The sequence below is a fragment of the Miscanthus floridulus genome, chromosome 1 (genome assembly GCF_019320115.1).
Source record: "Miscanthus floridulus cultivar M001 chromosome 1, ASM1932011v1, whole genome shotgun sequence".
NCBI lineage: Eukaryota > Viridiplantae > Streptophyta > Magnoliopsida > Poales > Poaceae > Miscanthus > Miscanthus floridulus.
This window is the reverse complement of record NC_089580.1, coordinates 163391546-163407671: the sequence shown is the minus strand read 5'-3', so window position 1 is coordinate 163407671 and position 16126 is coordinate 163391546. Positions and strand designations below refer to the sequence as shown.

Below are 16126 nucleotides of genomic sequence, written 5' to 3'. Positions count from 1 at the left end.
GCTCCACGCCGTGCGGTGACAAATTTTGCGTGCATGCAGGTGCAGCGACGCACGGGCCGCGGCGTAAAGAGAGCTTGCTTTTGCACTTTTCCTAGGACGGCAGATAAACCACATTGGCGGCATTGGCCTGACGGATGGATTCTGTCTGTTCTCGTAGCCTCAAAAAATCTGCACACGTCGCCGTTGGTGAACAGGCTGTTCGTTTGGGGCTAGCTACAAGCTACTGCAAAGCTTTGGCTCCTAGTCCTACTCCTAGGCCGGAAAGCAAGTGAAGCTGGAGAGATACTGCCGTTCAATCAGCTTTGCAAAAGACCCAATCTTTTCAGATATCTTTCTTTTGCTTCTGTTTATATCTCGAATATTCCATGTGTAGTTTCACGGTTTTACCGTGCCAGAGAATTAGCATTTGGGTCATCTGTAGAGAATTTCTTAACTGTCTAACCATGCAGTACCATACCCTTGGAATACAAGTGGAATGCAGCGCGAGTTCGTACAAAGTTCAGATCCTATCTGTTTCACAGACAAAAGAAAAACTCAAACACGGTTTATGGGGCTGTGTTGGTCGTACAGTAGGGATGTTATACAATGAGAAACGCAGTTTGTACGTAGTATACGACTTTCATCCTAGACAGAATACAGAATACACTGGGAGCAAAGCAAGACGAGGTCGATCACATCCTGCTCTTCCGGACCGGACCCAGTTCCTTGGCCTTGGCCCTGAGCTCATGCTTCTTGATCTTGCCGGTCGCCGTCTTGGGCAGCAGCCCGAACACCACGGACTTGGGCACCCAGTAACCGGGCAGCCTCTCGCGGCAGAACGCCATGATGTCTCGCGCCAGCGCCGCCTCGTAAGAGCGATCCACGGCGTCCTTGAGGGTGACGAACGCGCACGGCGACTCCCCCCACTGCTCGCCGGCGCGGGCCACGACCGACGCCTCCAGCACCGCCGGGTGCAGGTACACCGCCTTCTCCACCTCCAGGCTGCTGATGTTCTCCCCGCCGGAGATGATGATGTCCTTGGCACGGCCCCTCACCCGTCGCCGTGCCGCACGCCCAGCTGGTCGCCCGAGTGGAACCACCCGTTCTCGAACGCCTCCGCGTTCGCCTTGGGGTTCTTCAGGTACCCCTTCATGACGCCGTTCCCGCGAATCACGATCTACCCCATCGCGGTGCCGTCGGCCAGGACGGGCGCCATCGTCTTCGGGTCCACGACGTCCAGGCCCTCCAGGCCGACGTAGCGGACGCCCTGGCGCGCGTGGAGGCGGGCGCGCTCGTCGGCTGGCAGGCTGTCCCATTCCGGCTTCCAGGCGCACACCGTGGATGGTCCATAGGTCTCCGACAGGCCGTAGGTGTGGGTGATGCGGAACCCAAGCTTCGACATTGCCGCCAGGACGGAGGGTGGAGGAGCAGCGCCAGCAGTCATGACGTCGACCACACGAGGCAGGGGGAGAATCGTGTCGGCCGGAGGGGCGTTGATGATGGTGTTCAGGACGACCGGTGCCCCACAGAAGTGAGTCACGCCCTGGTTGGCTATCGCTGAGAAGATGGCCTTCGCTGAAACCTGTCGCGCATAGTTTTTTTTTTTTCTATCGAACGTGCATTGGCACGGAATTCATTAAGCCGGAAGAGAAAGTTCAAAGTACATGACAAAGCGGCAGTAATCCAGTGATTACTGAGGCTCAACAGCCCAATGGCAGCACGAGATTGTAATTTACAGTTGGACGATTGGCGACCAGAGGCAAACGGCCTACAACAACGCAAGCAAGGACAGCAGGTGCTTGAAACCTGCCCGACACCACTCATCAGCCTCCTCCTAGATCAAGTAAGCTAAGTTGCCCGGAGGAGTGGGATCTGTCGCGCATAGTTGTATAACACGAAAAAAGAAAAGTCAGTTGCGAATTACAACAGACTAGTAGTTGAATAAACCTACTCGTCAAGTATAGTGAGAACACAATTTTTTTTATCATGTGTTTGTAATTGTTCGTTACTTCACCAAAAAGCCTTAAATCAAATGTCGTATCCTCAATGACTCAAAATTACAAAAATAAGTTGCCAAAGAAAGTCAGAACCAAACAAGTGATTCAAGAACACTAAGTTTTGGTCAGAATGTACTCCGTCCAGTCCATCAATGTAGGGCGCATTATGATTTGAGGTCAAACTTTGCAAGTTTGATCAATAATAGTCAAATTATGTGTGCATAGTGCACAAAGCTGCATCAATATGTTTATTCTAATTAATTTAAAATGGTGTTATTTTTGGAGCAATTGCCAATATATTGTAAGAGAAATCAAATGTCAAAATTTACGATTTCTCCTTATAAAATACACCTTACATTAATGCATGGAGGGAGGTTTTCAAGGTTGTACATTTGATTTTTGGTTATCTGACATTCTTGGTTGGAGAAAGAATCAAGTATGATGTTTGATGCATGTGAAAATGAGTTATTGACTTATTGTTAGAACTACTTAGTAGCATCTGGGAAACATCAAGCTGGTAATGCCCTAAGTTTTACTGGAAGGACATGAACAACATTGGCCCAGCTAAATGTGAACCTATTCAATCCATTTGTGTGGGTATGTGGCCACACATGCAAGTCCATTAAGCCCATCTTGTTTTCGTGAGTTATGAGCAGTTAGTAAAACTTGTGATATGGAAAAATTCTACAACTTATTAATGAGAAACTGAAGTGAATAAGAAAGATAAGCCATCATTCAGCTTCCAATTAAAAACTTCAAGATGTCCTGCTTATACTGGCACAGATGACAATCTCAATTCTAGCCAGACAACATACTAATGCAGTACCTACCAAGTACCAAGTATAGTTTCATGTCATGTTTTTCCTTTTACCTCCATATATCATTTAGGCTAACATCTTTCGTGTTTACACTTCAATGTTCTTGAAAACTGCTCCAAAACATTGATCAATAGCAATATAGCATCGATTACTAGTTTCTCTCCACACATTCATACTTGATTAATTACTCCGTTCATCATTCTTTATTTTCTCTATTAGTGCTAAGCGTTTCATCTATGCAGGATTCCATTTTTTCTCTCTATTTGTCTTTGTTAATATGCCATGCTTCCTTTTTTATATCAATATGCTAAAAGCAGACACCTTGTGACATTAGCATCAACCGTAGTTACCAGACTGTGTCTTTTCCAGTGACCTGACTTGTGCTCTTGTTCTTGAAGTTGTGCAAATGACTTCTATTTTGCATAGACATGATATCCAATCAAACATGAGATTCCATGCATGCATCTTCATAAATGTTGCTACTTTTGTTTTCTAAAGAGTGTATGTTTTACATGCATTTGATAATAAGTAGTTTAGCATGTGTTTATTTATTTAGAAAAAGAAGTATACCTGACGAAGACATATACTTGTCCCGCATAGAGCAGCAAGTGTCCATGTATAGCACCAGCCATTGCAATGGAACATTGGCAAAGTCCACAAGTAAACAGCGCCTTCGTTCATTCCCCATATCAAAGCACCACTCAGTGACATTAGGTAAGCACCCCTGTGATGCAATACCACACCCTTTGGGTTAGAAGTTGTCCCAGAAGTATAACCTAGCGCGATACTCTTCCATTCATCCTGTGGTGGTCTCCAAGCAAATTCAGGATCTCCACTTTTCAAGAACGCCTCATACTCGATGGCTCCTTTTCTCAAAGCATCTTGGAGGGCCGTTGGATCACAAGTTGGGTCACCAATAACTATCAGAAGTGGCTGTTTGAAAGCACCTTTCTTTTGATCCGCGATAATCCTCAAAGAATCCTCTGCCAGGGTGAAAAATTCTTCGTCAACCATGACAACTGCTGAGGAGTGCTCCAAGAGAAATGCTACAGTGGCAGCATTTGGTCGAATGTTGACACAGTTGACCACTGCCCCAGCCATGGGCACTCCAAAATGAGCTTCATAAATCGCTGGGATATTTGGGGCTACTACAGCTACCTGAGATGCAGGAGAAACTAATAATCAACAAAAGCAATATAGAATGTATCAAGGTGCGTAATCAGCAGAAGTTTTATCTGGGAACAAGTAAGAAATTACACAATAACAGCATATGGGCAAACAATACTGTATTCAGGATTATTTATGATATCACTGTTCCGTATCTCAAATTTTTAACCATCAGTGAACATGGATCTGGTGCAGACAAGGCAAACAGAGTAATGACTGCAGCTGCTCAGGGTTTTCTTTTACATTGGCAGATGACGGTGAATTCGTGGGTTGGCCTTCCAATACATTCCTGGACAAACTTCACCACAACATTCCCAAACAAGCAACGACCATTCTCAAATGTAGTGAGCAGTGATTTCTGACATGGAAGCTTTGTTGAAACAACAGATTCTTATCAAAACTTGGAAAAATGTGACCATAGTTCTAATTTGTAACTACGCGCAGGTGAATATGGCACAGCATTCAAGATCTGCCCTTGTAGCACAAGGCCACAGATATGGTAAATGAGCTAAATTTGAATTGTCTGGGCCTTGGGGATACTGATAAAGCGTGCTCTTTGACATGTTTGTGGCCAACCATATTAGTGTTGACAATAGTGGGCACACTTTTGAGTATCTCCCAGCCTCCCACTTCCCACCGGCATCAAGACATGGAAACGGTTGATTTGTGCCAACGGATATGGCAGCATCTCAGTTAGCATGTGATGCATGAATGCATCAAATACTGTCATGTGTCTGAGCACACAAGAAAAATGAACTGAAAGACCAAACTAAGCTTTCGGAGATGTCATGGTGTTTATACCAAAGAAACGATTTCAGCCACCCATCTAATTCCATCACGATAGGACAAAACCATCTGTTTCAGCGTTTCACCGGTCTGTAATAGGAGCGTATGGGACCAGTGTTTCTACCTGGGTGTGGTGTGTATTTGTAGGGCTCTTAGCCGATTTTTTCTTCTTAATTCAATGATACGCAGCAGCTCTCCTGCGTGTTTCACAAAAAAATTCAAGAGTTGACAGCCTAGTTTATCAGCATAGCTTTTGCTTTCATGGCAGGTTGCAACAGCATAACCATTTATTTCCGAAAATTACTATTACTGTTACATCGTTAAGGGTAAGCTTTCTCTCGGTTCTCATCTCAGAAGTAAGTGTTAGTCGCAACAGCAAAGCAAGAAAAGACCGCAGGCACTCGGAGGAAGAGACGGGAGAGGGAGGGAGGGGGAAGGGATGGAGGCCGCACCGTGCTTCCGTGGCCCACGGATCGGCGCACGAGGGCGGAGGCGAGGCGGCGGCTGTAGGTGTCGGCCCAGGTGTAGCGCACAGGCCCATGCACGACGGAGGCCCTGGCCAGGTGGGTCAGCGCGGCGCGCTCGAGGAACCAGAGCGGCGTGAGCGCCTTGTAGTTGCCGTCGTTCCGCGGCAGGTCATCGTGTTAGATTGATCTCCACCCGGCTCGGTCCAACGATCGAGTCGGACCCTGACTCGTGCCCTGATCGGGGGCACCCAGCCGTTCTCCTGGCTGGTGGCCCCCCATCGCGCAATGCTATGAATAGGAGGTGGGGGCTGGGGCTCGAGACACAAGGTTCACCGCGGCCGCCAGTTCCCACCGACATCCTAACCCTAGTCCGATCGAGACGGTGCGCTGTGAGTGACGTGAAGCTCCACCGCTTTCGCCGCCGCCACTGGACTGCGCCTTCGACACCGCCACCGGACTCCACTGCTACCCTACACCAACACATATGTCATGGCTTCCTCCTCCGATCAAGCCCACTGATGGTCTGCCTCTCTACATCCCTCTCTCTCCCTTTAGTTCTCTCTCTAGGACGAACTACTTGTTTATCCCGAATAGAAGAGAAAAAACCCACTGATCTATGCCTAGATGATCCTAGAAATCTATCAATGGTATCGGAGCAAGGTTTCTCCTAGTGTGTAGATCGAGTCTGGGTAGAAAAGTGAAAAGAAATTAGAAGAAGATGAAAGATTTCCAAGTTTTCCCAAACCCTAACCCTAGATCACAAGAACGGAGAAGAGGAAGGGACCTACCTGGGTTCTTTCCCCGCCATCACGACCGCCGTCACACGGGAAGAAAGGGTCGACTGAGCCACCGGCTCGCCGGCACTCCGCCGCGCCGTGTGCACAGGCGTGCGGGCTCAAGGCACCGACACGAGGCCACTCGACGGTGGCGCGCTCTACCAATCGGGGGGGCGCACTTTGCCGAGGGGGCCCACGGCGACGCCGTATCCTCCTCCGGCTACCACGCGCGGGCATTGCTCCGTCGTCTTCGGGCACCGCCGGCGAGAGAGGGTCGAAGGGGAGAAAGAGGAATGAGACTAGGGTTCAGGGAGGACGGCCGGGAGGGGGCATTTTTTTTGTTCTCCCGATCGGTGCGCACGGCCGTCGGATCGTGATCGGCGGCCAACAGAGCTCGGGACGCCTTTAGGCCCAGGCGGGAAGGAGAATTCTCAGCCTAGGCCCAGGTTGTGGCCTAGGCATGGGGGAGCGGGCGCATGCGCCGCGCGAAGCAGGCCTGAAAGCTCTAGTTTAGTTTTGGTGAATTGATAAAACCATAAGTGTTAACCTAGTTTATCAAAGTAATTATGAGATAGGTAGCACTACTCCAAGTGGTCAAGCAAATGAAGATCATGACATGATAATGGTGTTGCCATGGTGATGATCAAGTGCTTAGACTTGGAAAAGAAGAAAGAAAAACAAAAGGCTCAAGGCAAAGGTATAAATTGTAGGAGCTATTTTGTTTTGGTGATCGAAACACTTAGTGAGTGTAATCACATTTAGGATCAATAGCCATACTATTAAGAGGGGTGAAACTCGTATCGAAATATGGTTATCAAAGTGCCACTAGATGCTCTAACTCATTGCATATGTATTTAGGATCTAATGGAGTGCTAACATCCTTAAAAATATTTGTGAAAATATGCTAACACATATGCATAAGGTGATACACTTGGTGGTTGGCACATTTGAGCAAGGGTTAGAAACTTCACTGATGGAGTATCCGCCCGTTGAGTGTGGACAGTTCGATGGTGCCATCGGCGCCTTGTACAGAAAAGACAGGGTTTCACAGAGTGGACCGGGCGTTGGTCTCAACTAGACCGGAGCGTCCGATCAGTGAAAGCAGTGAAGATGCTGGCGTCGGTCTTTGATCGGACACTGGGTCACTTCATGATCCGATGCCGGTGGGGTGTGTCCGGTCCTGCTAATGTGGCAGCACATAGAGGAGACGTTGAGTGACCGGACGTTGGGTGAGTCCGATCGAGCATGACCGGACGCGTCCGGTCGTGAATTTTCATGAGTGGAGGCTTACTGGAAATGATTGGACACTGGGGTCCTGCGTACAGTCATGATCAAACTGATGCGTCCGATCGTAGCTTGAACCTTACTGGAAGTGATCGGACACTGGGGTTCTGCGTCCGATCGTGGCACTGTGCTGCGTCCAGTCATCACTTGACCGTTGGGATTGGGCGCTCAGTATTTGAAGAGAGGGATGACATGACAGCCATCCATTGATCGGACACTGGTAGGGTGCTGTCGATGCGGGACCCATAGGATACCCCGCAAAGGACAGAGAAGATCTAGTCCAACTAGGATTCTTCCCCTGTAATCTTAGTAGTATAACTATTAAGCAATCCTACTAGGATATCTCATTATAAACCGACTAGGACTCTGGCCTCCTGACTATATAAAGGAGGGCAGGGCTCCTAAGACAACAACAATTGTACAACACAACACTGGACAATCAATCCAACACAAAGGCTAAGGCCGACTGGACGTAAGGTTATTACTCGATCTACGATCGAGGGCCTGAACCAGGATAAATCGACTGTGTCTTGCGTTAACCATCGAGTTCAGCATACGCCGAAGCCCGAACATACTGCCCCGGGTACCCCCGTGGCAGGCTATCGGTGGTAAAACATCGACAGCTGGCGCGCCAGGTAGGGGAGTTCGGCGACTTTGCATCCAAGAATTCGATGGACCTCGATAACATAATCTTCCCAACGAAATCAACTTTCATCTTCGGCTCATGGATCTGCGAGGCGGACAACAACGGCAAGCTTCAGGGCCATCTCCTCAAAGATCCAGATCATCATAAAGAATTTCATACTTCACCAAATACAACGGATCAGCTCACCAGAAGATTCGCACAGCTCACAGTATCCGATTCAAATCAGATTTCGCGACCACTCGTATCCGATTCGAATTCAAACATCAAGGCGAAGTTTTATCCGAGTGCTTTCAAGAATCCGCGTTCTTTTTTGGCAAGATTCCAGAGCACATCCCAAAACAACTCGGATTGCCCTCAGAATTCTTCCAAAAAGACGAGTTCTTTTCCATTTGGGCTCGACAACATGGCAAAATCCTATCAAGGACAGTTCGAAAGATCTTTCAATCCAAGATGCGGGATACCACTAACAGGAGCTCAGGAGGGCCTCGTGCTAACAATAACATCCCAAGACTGCATCATTCATTGGCCAGGTTCTGTTCCTAAGGACAGCAGTACCCAACTAGTCGGCACGACGACGACAGCAATTCTACCCTACCAAGAAGGAGACTCGATCTACGACACCGAGGCATCCACTAAAGTCATTAGCAACTCTGACAGCATGAAAGCTAACGCCAATAACAGAGCGACTCATGCGCGAGAAGTGCTCATGGTTCGACGACCGCGGTCACCACTAAATCCCCCAGAAGCACCCGATGTCAGATCATCAGATGAATCAGAATCCAACATATCACCTTTTGCCCAAGGCTACGACGGAGAAACAGATAGTTAGAAACATGCTAGAGAAAGAAAAAACAAGTTAAAGCAAGGGCGTCAGCACCGTGCTAGGCAGCGCAAGGAAGCTTGGATCAGATACGAGTCAGAATTGGCTGAGTACGACAAAAGAAAATCGCAACGAGAAGTAGAGGGGAGACGCACGGCGAATACACCTTACGATAAGATTCGAGAAGCATTAGAAGAACTCGGAAAAACTTCACACCCCAGTGAGAAGTATGAACAGCTCTAGGACTTGCTCCGATCGACGATCCCGAAAACGCATGAAGAGAGAGCTCGATCAAGACTACCCGCAAGATCAACAACCCGCAGGCAAGAAGATCAAAATCAAAGGAAATCCGCTTTCGAAAGACTTGGGCCGAGTGAAAGCCGTGACGAAGGAAGTAGGAAGGAACATAATCAGAGCCACCGATTTGAACAACCAAGGAAGACTAGGAGTAGGGTACCTACCCAGACAATCTCGCAAGATTATTCCCGTCAAAACGACAGCTGGCCAGAAGAAGGTGCCGAATCCGAATTCAGAGAAACCAAGACACACGACAGATTCCCCTGCTTCGCAAACAGGCTTGCAATGGCACGATTACCTCACAAATTCAAACCATCTAACCACTCCAAGTATGATGGCAAAACTGAACCAAGGCAATGGCTCAGAATATATTCACAATCAATCGAACTAGCCGGAGGAGATGACGATATCAAAACCCTGTTCTTTCCCATGGCACTGGAAGCCATGCCTCTCCAATGGTTCGACAAACTGAACCCAGGATCTATCAGAAATTGGGAGGATTTGCAAAGAGCTTTTTGTGAGAATTTTGCAGGAATCATTACACATCCAATCACCCATGCGGAATTAAAAGGACTCAAGCAAAAGGGAGGTGAAAGTCTCAGAAATTATTATCGACGATTCGGCGAACTACGAGCCCAAGTGCATGACATAACCAAACGAGAAGTAATTGAAGCTTTCTCTCATGGAATCATGGCTAGGTGGCAATTTCAAGACTTCTGCAAAGAAAATCCGAGAAACAATGAGGAATTCAGACGAACAGTAGAAAAAATGATTACCGCAGAAGAAAAAACCCGAGAAAGATTCCCGGACAGAAACAACCAGGACAACTCGGACAGGCAAAATCATCGAAATAGCAGACATCAAGAAAGAAAACGTAGACCAGACAATACTGTGGCAATGGCCGACAAATCAAAGAAGTTTACCAAACCCAGAAGATATGATGACATTGAAAACATACGTTGCCCATTGCACCCTAATGGGAGACACACCATTGGAAATTGCTATACTTTCAAAGATCAATACACAAGAAAAAATAGTAAGGAAGACACCAAAGAAGACAATCAGAAAAGAGAAGGAGACGACCACGAGGACAAAGGATTCCAAAAACCTAGGGGAACGGTAGCAGTGATTTTCTCAGGGGCTCCGGATTGCAGAAGCAAACATCAAGAAAAACTAGCACTACGGACCATTATGACAGCAGAACCGGCTACACCAAGATACCTCAATTGGTCACAGTATCCTATCCAATTCACCAGGGAAGACCAGTGGACTAGCGTGGGAAACGCAGGCCATTATCCATTGGTTCTGGATCCAACTATAGCTGGTATGACTGTCACCAAAGTACTAATCGATGGAGGAGCTGGGCTTAACATCATCTTTTCAGAAACACTGAGAAAAATGGGACTACAACTCGCCGGGATGATTACACCAACAAGCACACCTTTTTACAGAATAGTACCCGGCAAAGCAGCCATGCCACTCGGACAAATTACTTTACCTGTTACCTTCGGAACTCCTTCAAACTACCGAACAGAGTTTATCAAATTCGAAGTCGCCGACTTCGATTCATCATATCATGCAATCCTAGGACGTCCGGCACTGGCCAAATTCATGGCAATACCACATTATCCGTACTTACTACTTAAGATGCCAGGACCCCACGGTATCCTTTCTCTTCGAAGCGATTTAAAGCGCGCTTTTGACTGCGACGTTCAGGCAATCCAAATTGCAGCCAAAGCACAAGCTGACAATGGAAGAAAAGAAATAGCCACAATCGCGGCAGAAACAAACCAAGAAGAATTAGAAATACCAGCTAAAAGACCCAGTATCATCGCACCACCAAAAGAAGCCGACGTCAAGCAAATCGACTTAGGCACGGGCGACACCTCCAAGACAGCAACCATCAGTGCTCACCTCTCGGAAAAATAGGAACTCGCGCTCACCAACTTTCTTCGGGACAACAAAGATATCTTCGCTTGGAAGCCAGCCGACATGCCAGGAGTCCCAAGAGAGTTGGCTGAGCACAGAATTGATGTCAACAAAAGCTCCAAACCTGTAAAACAGCGGCTACGACGATTCTCACCCGACAAGAAGGCGGCAATTAAAAAGGAAATAACAAAACTGATGGCAGCCGGGTTCATCAAGGAGATCCTACATCCAGACTGGCTAGCAAACCCGGTCCTTGTACAGAAGAAAAACACGGACGAGTGGCGTATGTGCGTCGATTACACAGATCTCAACAAACATTGCCCAAAAGATCCGTTCGGGCTACCACGCATTGACCAGATAGTTGACTCGACAGCAGGATCTGCGTTATTATCTTTTCTCGATTGCTATTCAGGATATCACCAGATCGCACTAAAAGAAGAAGACCAGAGCAAGACATCTTTCATCACCCCGTTTGGTGCCTACTGCTACAAGACCATGTCGTTTGGACTAAAAAACGCTGGTGCCACATACCAAAGAGCTATCCAGACTTGCCTTGGGAATCAAATCGGTGAAAATGTGGAGGCATACGTGGACGATGTGGTAGTGAAAACAAAAAACCCAGACACTCTAATTGAAGATCTGAAGCAAACTTTCGAAAACTTGAAGAAATGGAGATGGAAATTGAATCCAAACAAATGTGTATTTGGAGTTCCCTCAGGACAACTACTCGGATTCTTGGTCAGTCAGCGCGGGATTGAAGCCAGCACCAAGCAAATTCGAGCTATAACAGAAATGGGCCCACCTAGAAGTGTCAAAGATGTGCAAAAACTAACAGGATGCATGGCGGCCCTCAACCGTTTCATATCAAGACTCGGCGAAAAGGGGTTACCTTTCTTTAAACTACTAAAGAAGACAGACAAGTTCGAGTGGACAACAGAAGCCGACGAAGCTTTCAAAAAACTTAAAGAATACCTCACTTCATCGCCTATCCTGACACCTCCAAAGAAAGATGAAGATATGATGCTATATATCGCGGCAACTCCCACCGTAATCAGCACAGCAATAGTCATAGAAAGAGAAGAACAAGGGCGCGCGTATAAAGTGCAACGTCCAGTATACTACATCAGCGAAGTACTGTCAGAATCCAAAATCCGGTACCCACATGTACAAAAACTACTCTACGCTTTACTCATTACCTCTCGGAAGCTTCGCCACTATTTTGAAAGCCACAAGATTACCGTAGCGACAGATTTTCCACTCGGAGATATCCTACACAATAAAGACGCCACAGGGCGCATATCCAAATGGGCAGTTGAAATTGGAGCTCTGGACATCAATTTCACCCCACGGAAAGCAATCAAATCTCAAGCCCTCGCCGATTTCGTGGCCGAATGGACAGAGATTCAACAGCCCTTATCAGATACCATCCTCGACCATTGGAAGATGTACTTTGATGGATCACTCAAACTAGGCGGGGCCGGTGCAGGCGTTCTCCTCATTTCTCCAGAAGGAAAACAACTCAAGTACGTCCTTCAGATATTATGGCAAGCTACAAATAACGAAGCAGAATATGAAGCCCTCATCCACGGGCTACGAGTCGCGATTACCCTCGGAATAAAAAGATTACTCGTATACGGCGACTCAGCAGTGGTCATCAACCAAGTCAACAAAGATTGGGACTGCACCAAAGAAAACATGGGTGCTTATTGTGCTGAAATACGAAAACTTGAAAAACACTTCCAAGGATTAGAAATTTTACATGTTTTACGCGATTCCAACATTGCAGCGGATGTCCTTGCCAAACTCGGATCAGACAGGGCAAAGGTTCCACCCGGCGTGTTCATAGAAGAGCTATCAGTTCTCTCTATCAAACAACCCGGTGAAACAACACATGAAATTCAGGCTAAAGGCGTTCAGATATTGATAATCAACACTTCATGGACTCAAGTTTTCATCGACTATATCAAAGAAAACAAATTACCAGCAGATAAGGCAGAAGCCACCCAAGTTGTTCGCAGAAGCAAAAACTACGTTCTAGTAGGAGATAAACTTTACAGAAGAGCAGCAGCATCAGGAGTACTCCTAAAATGTGTTTCGTTTCAAGAAGGAAAAGAGATCCTAGACGAAATACACTCAGGTTGCTGCGGAAATCATGCCGCTTCAAGGACACTGGTTGGCAAAGCATTTCGCACCGGATTCTACTGGCCAACCGCTTTGAAAGACGCAGAAGAGCTTGTCAGAAAATGCAAAGGTTGCCAAATGTTTGCAAGACAAGCCCATGTACCAGCTCATAATCTTATCTGCATACCACCCGCTTGGCCTTTTTCCTGCTGGGGGCTAGATCAAGTAGGACCCTTGAAAAAGGCAAAAGGCGGTTTCGAGTACATCTTTGTGGCAGTTGACAAGTTTACTAAGTGGATTGAATACAAACCACTCGCGAAATACAGCGCAACCAAAGCAGTCGAGTTCATCCAAGACATTATGCACCGTTTCGGCATGCCAAATCGAATCATCACAGATCTAGGCTCCCCCTTCACAGCTACAGAATTTAAAAGCTGGGCACGAGACTGTGGTTTCAGCATAGACTATGCGTCTGTTGCACATCCAGAAGCCAACGGACAAGTAGAAAGAGCTAATGGACTCATACTAGCCGGATTAAAACCAAGGTTATACGAAGAACTAATGGACTATGGGTCCAAATGGATTGAAGAACTACCGAAAGTAGTATGGGGGCTACGAACTCAAATAAGCAGAGCAACAGGCCACTCACCTTTTTTCCTAGTTTACGGGTCAGAGGCCGTACTACCCGCCGATTTGATCTGGACATCCCCAAAAATAGAACAATATGATGAAGGAGAAGCAGAACACACAAGGAGATTAGAACTCGACAGTTCAGAAGAAATCAGAATAAACGCTACCCTCCAATCAGCTAGATACCTACAAGGTTTAAGACGGCACTACAACAAGAGTACCCAACCTCGATCACTACAAGTTGGAGACTTAGTGCTAAGAAGGATACAAAAGACTGATGGACGACATAAGCTACTCAGTCCTTGGGAAGGCCCGTTCATTGTCACAAAAATCACCGGACCCGGCACATACAAGTTAATGACCGAAGATGGAAAAGAAGTCAGCAATACATGGCACATCAGCCAGCTAAGAAAATTCCATGCGTAAAAACAACTCAGGGAAAAGCAGACATGCAAGCCACAAAGGACCTACGTTCACAATCAACGAAAGACAATACTATTCAAAAACATATGTATTAGTTTATACTCATGATCAATAAAGATGATATTCATCCACAGCATGTCTTGTCATGACTTCCAACGAGTTGTTCTCCCGAAACAAAAAGCAAAATGGCTGAAAACATGCCTGAGCATCCCGGCCGAGAGCAAAATAGCTGAAAAGACGCTTGAGCCCGCCGATGAGGGTAGCCAAAAGCTAACACCCGAAACAAAAAGCAAAATGGCTGAAAACATGCCTGAGCATCCCGGCCGAGAGCAAAATAGCTAAAAAGACGCTTGAGCCCGCCGATGAGGGTAGCCAAAAGCTAACACCCGAAACAAAAAGCAAAATGGCTGAAAACATGCCTGAGCATCCCGGCCGAGAGCAAAATAGCTGAAAAGACGCTTGAGCCCGCCGATGAGGGTAGCCAAAAGCTAACACCCGAAACAAAAAGCAAAATGGCTGAAAACATGCCTGAGCATCCCGGCCGAGAGCAAAATAGCTGAAAAGATGCTTGAGCCCGCCGATGAGGGTAGCTAAAAGCTAACACCCGAAACAAAAAGCAAAATGGCTGAAAACATGCCTGAGCATCCCAGCCGAGAGCAAAATAGCTGAAAAGACGCTTGAGCCCGCCGATGAGGGTAGCTAAAAGCTAACACCCGAAACAAAAAGCAAAATGGCTGAAAACATGCCTGAGCATTCCGGCCGAGAGCAAAATAGCTGAAAAGACGCTTGAGCTCGCCGATGAGGGTAGCTAAAAGCTAACACCCGAAACAAAAAGCAAAATGGCTGAAAACATGCCTGAGCATTCCGGCCGAAAGCAAAATAGCCGAAAAGACGCTTGAGCTCGCCGATGAAGGTAGCTAAAAAGCTAACACCTGAAACAAAAAGCAAATCAACCAAGTCAACCGAAATCTATCTTCAAAAGACCCTCCAGCACTTCGTTCCGAAAAGCAAGAGGCTCGGGGGCTACAACCAGATGGATGTACTTCTTCTTCAAAAGAGCACAAGCACCATTCAAGAAAGCACTCGGACGCCGAAGTTTATCAAAGCTGCATTCTATACCGAGTCGTTTTACATAGTGCGGGCGAAAGGTTGCTAACGCGAAGATCTACATCTAACAAAGTCATCACACGGACAAAGCACTCGACGAATCACAGAGGAACGATAAAAGAAAAGTACCCGACAAATCAAGGGGCCCCGTAAGAATAACACATAGAGCCGTTTCGCGGAGCAGAGACGGAAACAGAACAAGGTACTCAACAAGTCAAATAACTTCAACCGCACCCAAACAAAGAATACATCAACAAGAATAAAGAATCTTCATTTAAAAAAGGAGTGTAATATTACAAGGGGATGCTCAAGCGAGTCAGGCATTGTCATCAGAGAGGGAAAGGTCAATATTTAGACCATCTACAATCCTACTGGCTAGATCTTCGACCTCAGGCTCCATCTTTTCAACGGCGTCAAGATATTCTTGGCTTTCAGCTTCTTCCGCTATCTTGGAGAGAGGCGCCTCCGGAGCAAGGACCCGGACCTGGGCCAGCACATTTTTGGTACATACTTGGGCGCACCTCTTCGCGAACTCTTGGAAACGAGTCGGAATCCGAGGAATGAACTGCGCCCAAGATTGCCCGTCATCCGCCGAAGTCCGGAGGGCGTCGGCTACCGAACGAAAAGATTTCCACAGGGCATTCCAATTCTCGGTAGCCGTCACCAGCTTCCCAGATAGGCCTTCAATAGTTTTTTGGGCCTGCACAAGATCTCTGTCAGCTCCACGCCTAATCAGCCTAGCAAGGGCGAGTTCTTCCTCAGCATGAGCATTTACCTCCTCAGCTCTATTATGACTAGAACGGACAAGGGCCTTCATTTCATCAATACTCTCCGAGAGCTTTTGCTTCTCAACTCGGAGAGCTAGAACAAAACACCAAA

At 47.0% G+C, this 16126-nt stretch overlaps 1 pseudogene; it reads right to left on the bottom strand.

Annotated features, from left to right (window-relative positions):
- Positions 1 to 593: 593 nt before the first annotated feature.
- On the bottom strand, positions 594 to 6022 carry LOC136466541 (acetate--CoA ligase CCL3-like; annotated as a pseudogene).
- Between the last annotated feature and the right edge of the window lie 10104 nt (positions 6023 to 16126).